Raw genomic sequence first — 12304 nt, forward strand, 5'->3', positions numbered from 1 at the left:
AAAGAAAGATCGTCCTCCTTGGTTGGATCATATCCTTGAGGATAAGCTGCAACTATCCTTGTTATCATTTGTGGAGTTTCGGTATTTGGTCATCGAGAAAGATCGTCCCCCATGGCATGACTTGGAGCCTTTCGCATCAAATTCAGTGCAACATTCTGCTTTATCTACTCGACGGGGTCGAGTTTTTCTCCCACCCCGGGAGAATTGATGCGGACATCCATTTATTATTTATTTTCTATTTGGACTATTAGTTATATTTTATTTGGACTATTGTTTATGTTTTCGTTATTGGGCTTATTTAGTGGGTTTGGCCCAAGCCCTTCTCTTTAGGGTTTGTGTTCTGCTATTTATTTTTGTTTTATTTCTCATTTGAGACAGTTGATGATGAATTAGAATTGAAATATTTTTTGGTGGCTTGCAGCCGTTTTCTCCCTTCCCTCTCTTCCTCTGGTTTCTTCTCCTCTTCTCCCTTCTCTCTGTTTCTCCTCCCCGTTCCTTCTTCCTTCTATTTTATTCATCCTACATCACTTTGGCACGAGTTTTTTGGGTCCTAGTGTATCTTTACCTCAAACTCATATTTATTGATTAACAATAATTGTAGTTTTTGCAACTGCAATTTCACTGGTCTTTTCAGTAGGGAATATTCAGTATTGGTCTTTCTTGGCTATGCAGGTGACGCCAAAAGCTATCCGGTTGAGAAAGAGATATCTGGATGTTGGTAAGCGTAAAACAATGAGCAAAAGACCGAAGGAGTGAATTTGTCGCTCAACAAATTTGTAAGCCCACACCTATATTTGTGTCTGCTTGAGCATTTACCACAGTACAGATTTACCATTCCCTCTGTTTAGATTTATATATCGTACATTATTGCCGGTAATATGCTGGTGCTAAACCGTAAGAGTCAATTTATTTTTTATCCTTTTTGGAGTCTTCTGTAGTTCTCTTCAGACAATATTTGTTATTCTGGGAATACACTAATACACAACTGGAATTTTTTTTTGTAAAATAGACTGGACAACACGATATAATTAATGAGAATAAAGAAGTTTATTTGTATATATGATGCAGTACTGTCCCTCCGAGTACAGCATGTCAAACCTGCATTGCATGCTAGATGGCGTATTTGTATTTTATTGTTTTTTATTTTTATTTTTTTCTCTAGCTTCCGTTCCTTCCAGAAGTCCCCTTGTCTCGATCGTTCTAATGCTTACCCCTTCCTAGAATTTACAATTTGCCAGCGATATGAAATTGAAGTAAAACCCTCTGATAAAGTTTGCCTAGAGTGTAATTATTTTTAAAATCTTTGTACCACTCATTTCAAAATAGAGCTAAAACATTGGTTGCCTTCTGCAAGTGCAAACTGTGGTTATGCAATGTTATAAGTTATAACATCTTCGGTGAGTTAGGCTTGTGTGACATTTTTTGAGCCTTGGCTTTGATCCCTCGCTGAATAATATTACTGCTTGGTGTGTTGAAGTCGACGGTTGGGAGTCACGTGAGCATTAATGTCGTCATATGTGAAGGGTGGGAGGTAGAAATAGCCTTGCACCATTCAAATGTTTCTACAGTTCTTGTTTTGTATGTATTTTTATATTTTTTAGTTGTGGTTAAAATTTGATGAAATGTGTAGTTGAAAAGTTAATAAAAGTTGTGGGTCTCATGAAATGTGTGGTTAAAATTAATTGTTGAAATTGATTTGGATTTTTACCCATTTTTTAGCTAAACCAAATAGTGCAAATTTCTTAGAATTTGAGCAATTTGGCTTCATGAGTTGCAGTCTCCTAACAAATGTTTTCGACTTTAAGCAAAAGAAATGATAAAGAAAATTCCAAAAATCCTCCCATATAAAAAGGAGGAAATTAGGCCTGTACCTTCCTTTTTTTAATTGTTTTGATTAATACTCTTTAATTAACTAAACATCATGAAAGGTAGTAAAAATTACGTCCAAAAACTACAACCCAGTTAACAAGCCCAAACCTAACCGCCATATTTAGACTCCTCATTCCGTAAAAATTGTTGATGTCCTCCTCCAGCAAGGTCACAGATTTCGACTTTTAATTTTCGTTTATGATCTACTTTCCATTAATTTCTTCTTCTTCTTCTTCCCTTCGTATGCGTTCAACTTCATTATCTTCTTTTCATTTCAGCCCTAGAGTTGGACGATTAGAATTTGGGAGATTGTAGATATAGTCAGATTCTGAGAGCAAAAGGAAAGAATTTGAAGATGGGCGCATTGAAGGGAGAGCCGCTAGTTATGAAGCTGGCAAAGGTGGCGCAATACAGCATTTTTCCTGGAGCCAGGATTGCCGTCCTCTACTCACCTCCCGATTACGCTTTACGCAAAAAAACCATCTGATTCTAAACCCCCAGTTCTTCTTCCCATTAGATTCAATGGCTCTTAGCTGTTTAAACATGCATCTTTGTATTTCCTTGCGATATGTTAGTTTAATATGGCATGTAATAAATAATTATTGCTCCTTTTGTGGCTGTGTACCAGCTTGTAAACAATTAGGATTTTGAGTTTCAATATCTTCTGAAGAAAATTGTTGCTTTCCTGTTAAGTCCTGCCAACATTTGAGAGATTTTAATAGATGCAAATCGAATGCAAGTCTTTTTAATATAAAAGAGAAGGATATTGTTAGATTAACAGAGATTAGGAATACTAATGCAAGTCTATGACTGGTGTTGAGATGTTTCAAAAGACTTTGGACAAGACGATGGCCGGGGACAATGTGGGGTTGTTGATACTTGAGAGGCACTCAAAAGGTTGATATCCAGAGGGGGATAGATTTTGTCTAATCCTAGGATTATCACTCCATACACACAGTTTACAACCATTGTGTATGTGTTGGAGGAGGAGGGGGTGGAAGGTATTGTCACTTTTTTAATGTTGTCAAAAAAGTGCTCTCTTTTTTTAATTAGTGTAACTTTTTTGTCACTTTTTTTTTTTTTTTGTTGAATTCGTCACTTTTTTAAACTTTCGTCACTTTTTTTAATTTTTGTCACTTTTTTAATTTTTAACACTTTTTTAGTATTTGTCACTTTTTGTAGTCACATTTTTAGTGACAAATATCACTTTTTTTAAAAAAATAAAAATAAAAGTGACATTATATATCATATTAAAAAATGTCACTTTTATTAAAAGAGTGACACAATGTCACTTTTTTAAAAGTGACATTTATCACCTTTTTTTTTCTTTTTCTTTTTAATTTCTGTCACTTTTTGAGTTTTGCCACCATTTTGAATTTGTAGAATTTTTTGCATGTTGCTTTTTTTGAATTGCTATCACATTTTTTTAGTGCATCACTTTTTCGAATTTGTAGAATTTATTTTTTTGACCATCTGAATTACAATATATAATAGCTAAAAAAAATTAGTAGAATGAAATATGAATTATTATCAATTCAAACAAGTATGCAATATAAAAAGTCAGTCAATAGAATTACGTGGCTTAGGGCGGGAAAGGGTCCGATGGTGTGTCAGATGGTAGGATAAAGGGTGGGATAATTGGTTAGGAAAATGAAATCTGGCGTTTGTTGGGGAAATAACATAGACAACATTTTTTACTTCACATAATCATTAGCATGATTTTTCTAAATGTCCCTAATTTTATGGGTATTTATGTAACTATCCCTATAAAAAGTATACTCCAAATGTGACCTGCTTATTATTATTTGGTTAATGTGACGGATATTAATTGGTTATACATGTCAATGGTGAAAATGATATTATTTCATCTTTTCCTACTGAAGTTAAATAAATAATGCCCACAGGTCATATTTGTATCTTTGTAAGTTTCAATATAGAGTAACACAAAGAACTCCAATTAAAAACAAAATAAAATAAAAATCTCATGGTTCATACCTAAAAAATACATGGATATTGAAAAAATTTAAAATTCAAAGCATCAAATTGAGAAATAGTATTTATTGCACAGGCAAGTTTTAAGGACATTAGATATAGAAAACAAAAATGATTTTGCTAAGGTACATAATAAATATACATAAAGGATGGTATAATGTGATGTGGAGGGAAAATATTGATTGAAAAAGTTGATTGTGCTTTAAACATGTAAATGATATAGTATCATGTGGCATTATGGACACCCTTATGTGTATTCTTATATACCTGTAGCACTAATGCATGATTTGTTGATAACGAAATGAGTTACTTCAAAAATAATTAGAGAGTTTGTATTAAATTACAAATAGTAAAAAAAGTTGTACTCGCGTGCTGTAGCAATGTGATAAGTGTGTTTTTGCACACTTATTTACATCACAAACATGACTTAAATACAAGTAAAATGATTGAATTGTTATTTAACTTTGTCAAATTCATGCAATGTAGGAAATTCTATTGAAATAGTGGAATTCAGGAGAAAAGAACCGAAAAAGGACCAAATTGGAGCAAAATGAAAATTCAGGGACCAAATTGCAATTGTCTGAAAGTTGACCCGATAAACACATCAAGCAATTGGTCAAGCCAATCACCAATTGGAAGTTATAAGGGAACATTGGAGCAACTAGGAACAAGAGAGGAGGTCAAGGAGTGAAGGAATGAAACTTGAGGACCAAAATGACTCAAACAAGAAAGTAGCTCTACTATGCGGTTGCATAGTATAAAACCTATGCGACCGCGAGTGAACCTCCAGGGATTAAAAATGACATTTTTCTTAAACCTATGCGGTCGCATAGGTATAATTTTTTCCCGAATTTTGCAGTTTCCTTATATGATTGCAACTCCTTTGGTAACCTAATTTGGACGGGTTTAAATAGCAACAAGACGTCCAGAAGCCGCACGAACGACTTGGGAGGCAAAACATTCATCTTGGAGTGGAATTGAAGGCAAGAACAAGAATTGATGCAAGATTTACGAGATTTCTTCAATCTTTGATAACCCGGTGATGTATTTTATTCATATTTTGTTAGATTTCGTTATTTTTATCATGATAGGCTATATTTTTGCAACTAGGTGATCGATGAACCATGTAATTATTATTAAACTTGCTATTTCATGATTTTGAATTATTAGTTTGATGGGATATTTGAATGGATTATATTGGTTTATTCATTTCCACAATTAATGTGCACTTGATTTGTGTGAATTCGGTGGTTTAATTCTGAATTTGAGAAAATTAGATTAAACTTGACATATATAATTCATCATAGGGTCCGATAAGGGATAGAAATATACCCCTATGCAAATCTTTAATTGCTCACAAAAAGATTATATGTGTTCTTGTATAATTGCATCCGTCATAGAGATATAGGCTGATGATTTATGAGAATAGGTTCAACACATCTCGAGAGAGAGTATTGAATAGATTTAGGAGCATTGATTTATCAAATTCTTATTGAATTATCAAAATTGTGAAATTAGGGTTTAATTGGTAATTATTTGAGGATTCGTGATCCTAGTGCATTCGTTTTACATAGATTTTCATAAATTGACAATACATTTCATTTATTTTTCATAACATTTCGTAATTAGTCATTAGTTAAGTGAATTTAAGTAATTAGGGTTTCTCAATTTGGGGATTTCCCCCAATTTAGGGTTTGATTTGAAATTAAGTTTTTTTTTAATTTGGGGATTTCTCCCAAAATTAGGGTTTTTGATTCCAAAATTCATTTTAACTCAATTAGTTTCGGTTAAGGCTAAAATAAGTAAAATTGAACTACTCTTTCTCTGTGGGACGATACTCGGACTTCTAAAGTCCATTTTATTACTTGTCACGACCCGTACATTTGCGGTAATTTAAATCGAAAGAAATATTTCGCGAACAAATTTTTGGCGCCGTTACCGGGGATTGAGTTTAGTTTAATTTTATTTCTTGAGGCATTAATTCGAACTTAATTTTTATTTAGCATAATTTTATTGTTATTTTTATTTTTATTTTAGTTTATTATTCTCTATTTGTATTTTAGTTAATTAAATTGTTTGAATCTAAGTACTCGTACTGGTTTTAATTCTCAGATTTACATATCACGATTGCCTGGAGGAGAATTGATTCCAGCTGATCCTGAAATTGAGCGCACCTTTCACCGACGACAAAGAAATCACCGCGAAGCACAAGTACAAATGGCCAACGAGTTAAACAATCCCAGGATTCATGCTAACGAAGGAGAGGCAATGGATGAAGGGAATGAAATTCTGGGGGATTTCTTGACTCCTCAAGTGATTCAAAGCCAGTCCAGCATAGTGTATCCACCGTTTGGGCAACCTAATTTTCAGTTGAAGACCAATGTGATACAGCTGTTTCAAAATGGACACCAATTCTATGGCAAGGCTGAGGAGAACCCATACACACACGTATCTCGATTTCTGGATATGTGTCAACATTTCAGATACCAAGGGATTTCGGACGACGCCATTAGGTTGAGGCTTTTTCCTCACACGCTACAAGACCGAGCACTTGAATGGTTGGATTCACTCCCGATTGTAAGTATCACTACATGGAATGAGCTGGCACACAAGTTCTGCACAAAGTTCTCTCCAGCCAAGATAGCAAAGCTGAGACATGATATATCAGTATTCAATCAAGGAGAGACTGAATCATTTGATGAAGCCTGGAACAGATTTAAAAACATGCTTCGAAAATGCCCTCAGCATGGGTTCGATAAAAAGACCCAGATCCGATTCTTCTACACAGGATTACTTCCGTACCACAAGAGCATGGTAGATTTAGCATCAAATGGCTCAATATCCACAAGAACAGTTGATGGGGCATTGGAATTATTCGAGCGAATGGCTACCACATCAGCCATGTGGTCTTCTGAGAGGGCAACTCCAAAGAAAACTCCAGGTGTCTACGAGGTGGACGCTTATTCAGCAATCTCTGCAAAAATTGATTCTCTGTATCACAAGATGGAGAGCATATCACAAGCATCACAAGCTAAGAAGAGCAATTGTGAGGAATGCGGAGCCGAATACAAAACATCAGATTGTCCTATACTCATGCAAGGAATTGAGCAAGCAGACTACACACAGTGGGGACAACGCCAGCAGCATAATCAATATGGTGAGACTTTCAATCCCAGCTGGAAGAAACATCCCAACTTCTCGTGGAGCAACCAAAATCAGAATAAGCCACAGGGGTAGTTTCAACAACAGGAGAAGAGGCCTCAATTGGAAGATATGATAGGAAAGTTCATGGAGAAGGCCGAAGCTACACTTTAAAATCAAAATGCAGCCATCAAAAATTTGGAAACTCAGATGGGGCAGCTAGCCATCGCATTGACTTGCAGAACACCAGGTAACTTACCAAGTAATACAGAAATCAATCCTAAAGAGCAAGCAAATGCCATTACAACTCGAAGTGGAGTTCAATTACTTGAAATTCATGTCAAGAGACCGGGAGTGATTGGAGAAACATCTTCCTCCGCTGAAGAGGAGACAGTTGTAAAGGAATCAAGTTCAAAGGAAAATTCATAAGAATCACAAGATAATGCCAAAGTCACAGTCAACCCCTACGAACCTCCGATTCCCTTTCCACAGCGCTTGAAGAAGCAAAAAGTGGAGCAACAATACAAAAAATTTCTAGAAATCTTCAAAAAGCTCCATATCAACATCCCGCTAGCAAATGCACTATTCCAAATGTCTAGCTACGCGAAGTTTCTGAAGGATATCATATCAAATAAACGCAAGCTGGAAGATCATGAGACAGTCATGCTTACTGAGGAATGTAGTGCCAGAATTCATAATAAGCTTCCACCAAAACTAAAAGATCCAGGGAGTTTTACTGTTCCTTGCACAATCGGTGAAGTATATTTCGATAAAGCATTATGTGACCTCGGTGCAAGTATTAATTTAATGCCTTTGTCTGTTTTCAGGAAACTAGGATTGGGAGAAGCTAAAGCAACCACTGTGACACTTCAGCTGGCTGACAGGTCACTGACACATCCCAGAGGCATAATTGAAGATGTACTTATCAAGTTTGAAAAGTTCATATTTCCAGCAGACTTTCTTATCCTGGACATGGAAGAGGACAAGGACGTTCCCTTGATACTTGGCAGACCATTTCTGGCAACAGGGAGAGCATTAATAGATGTTCAAAGAGGTCAGTTGATTTTAAGATTGGGAAAGGAGCAGATATCATTCAATGTATTCAAGGCAATGAAGTTACCAGCAGAATCTGATAGCCGTTATCAGGTTGACATTATTGACAGGGCAGTACAAGAAACATTTTTACTACACGGTCCATCTGACGCCTATGAGGCATGTATTGCACAATCCCAATCAATCCAGTCAGATTCTGTTGAAGTTGAAACATGTGCAAGATTTTTGGAGACCAACCCGCCATACACACGAAAGAGGCACTTCAAGGAACTGGAGACGGGAAACACAAAGCCACTACCTTCAGTTCAGCAGTCGCCAGTTTTAGAACTCAAACAACTGCCGCCACATCTCAGATATGCTTATTTAGGAGAATCAGATACACTTCCAGTAATCATTTCGAACACAGTCAGTGAAATGGAGGAGGAAAAACTGCTCAGGGTACTTAGAGAGAACAAAACGGCGATTGGTTGGACAATAGCTGACATTAAAGGAATCAGTCCTTCCATGTGCATGCATAAAATTTTAATGGAGGAAAATTGCAAGCCTAGCATAGAAAGTCAGAGAAGATTGAACCTGAACATGAAGGAAGTAGTCAGGGCAGAGATACTGAAGTTATTGGATGCAGGAATTATTTACCCAATTTCAGATAGTGCATGGATTAGCTCTGTTCAAGTGGTACCGAAAAAAGGGGGAATCATAGTGGTGAAAAATGAGAAGAATGAACTAATTCCCACCAGAACAGTTACAGGTTGGAGAGTTTGCATTGACTATCGCAAACTCAATGCAGCTACACGAAAGGATCACTTTCCACTCCCATTCATTGATCAGATGTTGGAGAGGTTGGCTGGACATTCACACTACTGCTTTCTTGATGGATACTCGGGCTATAATCAGATACCTGTCGCACCAGAGGATCAGGAGAAGACCACTTTCACTTGCCCCCACGGTACTTTTGCTTATCGTAGGATGCATTTTGGTCTTTACAACACTCCAGCCACATTTCAGAGGTGCATGATGGCAATATTCTCTGACATGATTGAAAGGTTTATCGAGGTTTCATGGACGACTTCTCAGTATTTGGATCTTCATTTGATGAATGTCTAAACCACTTGAATTTGGTCTTACAGAGATGCAAGGAGACTAACTTAGTTTTAAATTGGGAAAAATGCCACTTTATGGTGCAAGAAGGCATTGTACTTGGGCATAGGATATCAGCAAAAGGAATTGAGGTAGACAAGGCAAAAATTCAAGTGATTGAGAAATTACCACCGCCTACATCAGTTAAAAGAGTTCGCAATTTTTTGGGGCACGCTGGGTTCTACCGGAGGTTTATAAAAGATTTCTCGAAGATCAATAAACCTTTATGCAACTTACTAATGAAAGATGCAACTTTTGAGTTCAAATGAGGACTGTCTCACAGCTTTCAACACTTTAAAGGAAAAGCTTACGACAGCACTAGTGATTGTAGCTCCAGACTGGGAATTACCTTTTGAATTGATGTGTGATGCAAGTGATCACGCTGTAGGTGCAGTATTGGGACAGCGGAGGAACAAGATTTTTCATGTGATCTACTATGCAAGCAGAACTCTAAATGATGCACAACTAAATTATGCAACCACTGAAAAGGAGCTGTTGGCTGTGGTGTTTGCATTTGACAAATTCAGGTCATACCTCGTCGGATCTAAAATCATCGTCTATACTGATCATGCTGCATTGAAGTATTTGCTCACAAAGAAGGATGCAAAGCCGAGATTAATTCGTTGGGTGCTGTTATTGCAAGAATTTGACATTGAGATACGCGACAAGAAGGGCACCGAGAACGTAGTAGCAGATCACCTATCCAGACTAGAATCTGGGGAGACGAAAGATTTAGTGGATATAAATGAGATCTTCCCGGATGAACAGATGTTGAGAGTGGATGAAGCACCTTGGTACGCAGATATTGTCAATTACTTGGCCAGTTCCATTCCACCACCTGACCGCTCCAGTCACCAAAGAAAAAAATTCTTTGCCGAGTTAAAATACTATTTCTGGGAGGATCCAATTCTCTATTGGCGAGGAGCTGATCAGATAGTTAGGAGGTGCGTACCTGAAGAAGAAGTACATGAGATTCTCGAGCGCTGTCACTCATCCGCATATGCAGGACACTTTGGAGCTTCAAAAACAGCTGCAAAGATTCTACAATCAGGTTTCTACTGGCCTACATTGTTTAAAGATACATTTGAGTTTGTTAAGAGATGTGACAGATGTCAACGCACTGGGAATATCTCGAGGAGAAATGAAATGCCAGTGAACAATATTTTGGAAGTGGAGATATTTGATGTTTGGGGAATTGACTTCATGGGACCTTTTTTCCCTTCGTTCTCAAACCGGTATATCTTGGTGGCAGTCGATTACGTCTCAAAATGGGTGGAAGCAGTTGTATTGCCAACAAATGACTCAAAGACAGTAATTGGTTTCTTGAAGAAATACATTTTCACCCGATATGGTACACCGCAGGCTATAATCAGCGATGAGGGCAAGCATTTCTGTAATCGCCAGTTTGAGCAACTACTGAATAAATATGACGTTAAACATCGCGTTGCTACTCCATATCATCCACAAACCAGCGGGCAAGTTGAGGTATCTAATCGGCAGCTGAAGAGAATACTAGAAGTCACTGTGAATTCATCTAGAAAGGATTGGTCTAAAAAGTCGGACGATGCATTATGGGCTTACAGAACAGCATTCAAGACCCCGATCGGCATGTCTCCATACCGCCTAATCTTTGGGAAAGCATGTCATCTGCCATTAGAAATGGAGCATCGGGCATATTGGGCTATGAAACAGTTAAATATGGACTTGAATGCTGCCGGAGAAAAGCGTCTACTGCAACTGAATGAATTGGATGAATTTAAAATTGAGGCTTATGAAAATGCAAAACTTTACAAGGAGCAAACCAAGAAGTAGCATGATATGCATATTCAAAGGCGAGTATTCGAAGTGGGGCAGCAAGTACTACTATATAATTCGAGACTCAAGTTATTCCCAGGAAAATTACGATCACGGTAGTCGGGTCCCTACACAGTTACAAAAGTTCTACCATATGGGGCTATACAAGTGAGCAATGAGAATAAGGGTACCTTCACTGTCAATGGGCAAAGGTTGAAACACTACTGGGGCGATGACTTCTCTAAACAAAAGTCAACCGTTCAACTCGAGACGCCAGAATGAAGCGGCCGCAGAAAAGTCGAGCTATCGACTATAACTTAGCGCTCGGTGGGAGGCAACCCACTGTATCCTTTTTATCTGTTTATTTACTTTATTATGTTTTCTACATTAACTTAGGAAGTTTATTTTCATATTCATTTAGTATTCCGTTATGTGGTCATCAATCATCTAGGCATTTAAAAGAGTCCAAGCACTATGCACACGAGTCATTAAGTATCACGCACAAGTTCGGGTTGATTTACGTTGTTTTGGGTAGTTGACTGTGGAATTCATGTATTTCGAGGAATATTATGTTTTCTAAATTTCACATGTCAATATTTTAAAAATATGTTTCTGAAAAATTTGGGGGCGTTGAGAGTCGGGTNTCACCGAACACCGAAGCAGAGGATTGAGAGGATTAGAGGAAGTCGAAATGTCGAATTGAAAAGATAAAGGGCTGGGGCAGTTCGTTGTGTATGTATACGGACTCCAAGTCTCCAAACAAAATTAATTCATGTAGTCCAAGACTCCAAGCCCAAAGGCCCCAAACCATTCTTCTTAGGGAAAAAATCACAACTCAGGGGTATAGAATACCCCAAATCAAAAACCCCCCATATATATATATATATATATAGCAATAAAGAGAGAGAGGAAGATTATGTTATATCTATTTCCTACAATTAAGCTCGCTTATCATAAATATTAGGAGTCCAAATGTAAAAAATCCGTAACCAAAAATTCCAAAAAATCTGCCGGATTTCATTATGCACGGCAACGAAATTGATGTTGCCGATTGATTTTACTACAAATTGGTAGATTTCATTACTCTATTAGGTCACAGAGACTGGTGTCAATTCCATAAAAACGAAATAATTGTCGGAGAAGCCGATCCAGGTAATAATATGAATGTTTTTTCGTCGATTCGAATGTCACATTCCGAACTGAATTTCGTAACACAAATTGGTCCTAAAAGCATCATTGCAGGGGACCAGAAATCATTGCTAGCCACAGAAGTGCTGATCGTCCCTGGCTAATAGTCCTAAAATCATCGTTACAGGTA

General features: G+C 37.2%; 1 long non-coding RNA gene across 1 annotated transcript; it reads left to right on the forward strand.

Annotated features, from left to right (window-relative positions):
* The first annotated feature begins 640 nt into the window (after positions 1-640).
* LOC111392918 lies at positions 641-2561 on the forward strand. The gene is made up of 2 exons (XR_002702350.1): positions 641-776; positions 2148-2561. It is a non-coding gene; the product is annotated as an uncharacterized LOC111392918 (long non-coding RNA).
* The last annotated feature ends 9743 nt before the right edge of the window (positions 2562-12304 follow it).

The sequence above is a fragment of the Olea europaea genome, unplaced genomic scaffold (assembly GCF_002742605.1).
Source record: "Olea europaea var. sylvestris unplaced genomic scaffold, O_europaea_v1 scaffold996, whole genome shotgun sequence".
Lineage (NCBI taxonomy): Eukaryota > Viridiplantae > Streptophyta > Magnoliopsida > Lamiales > Oleaceae > Olea > Olea europaea.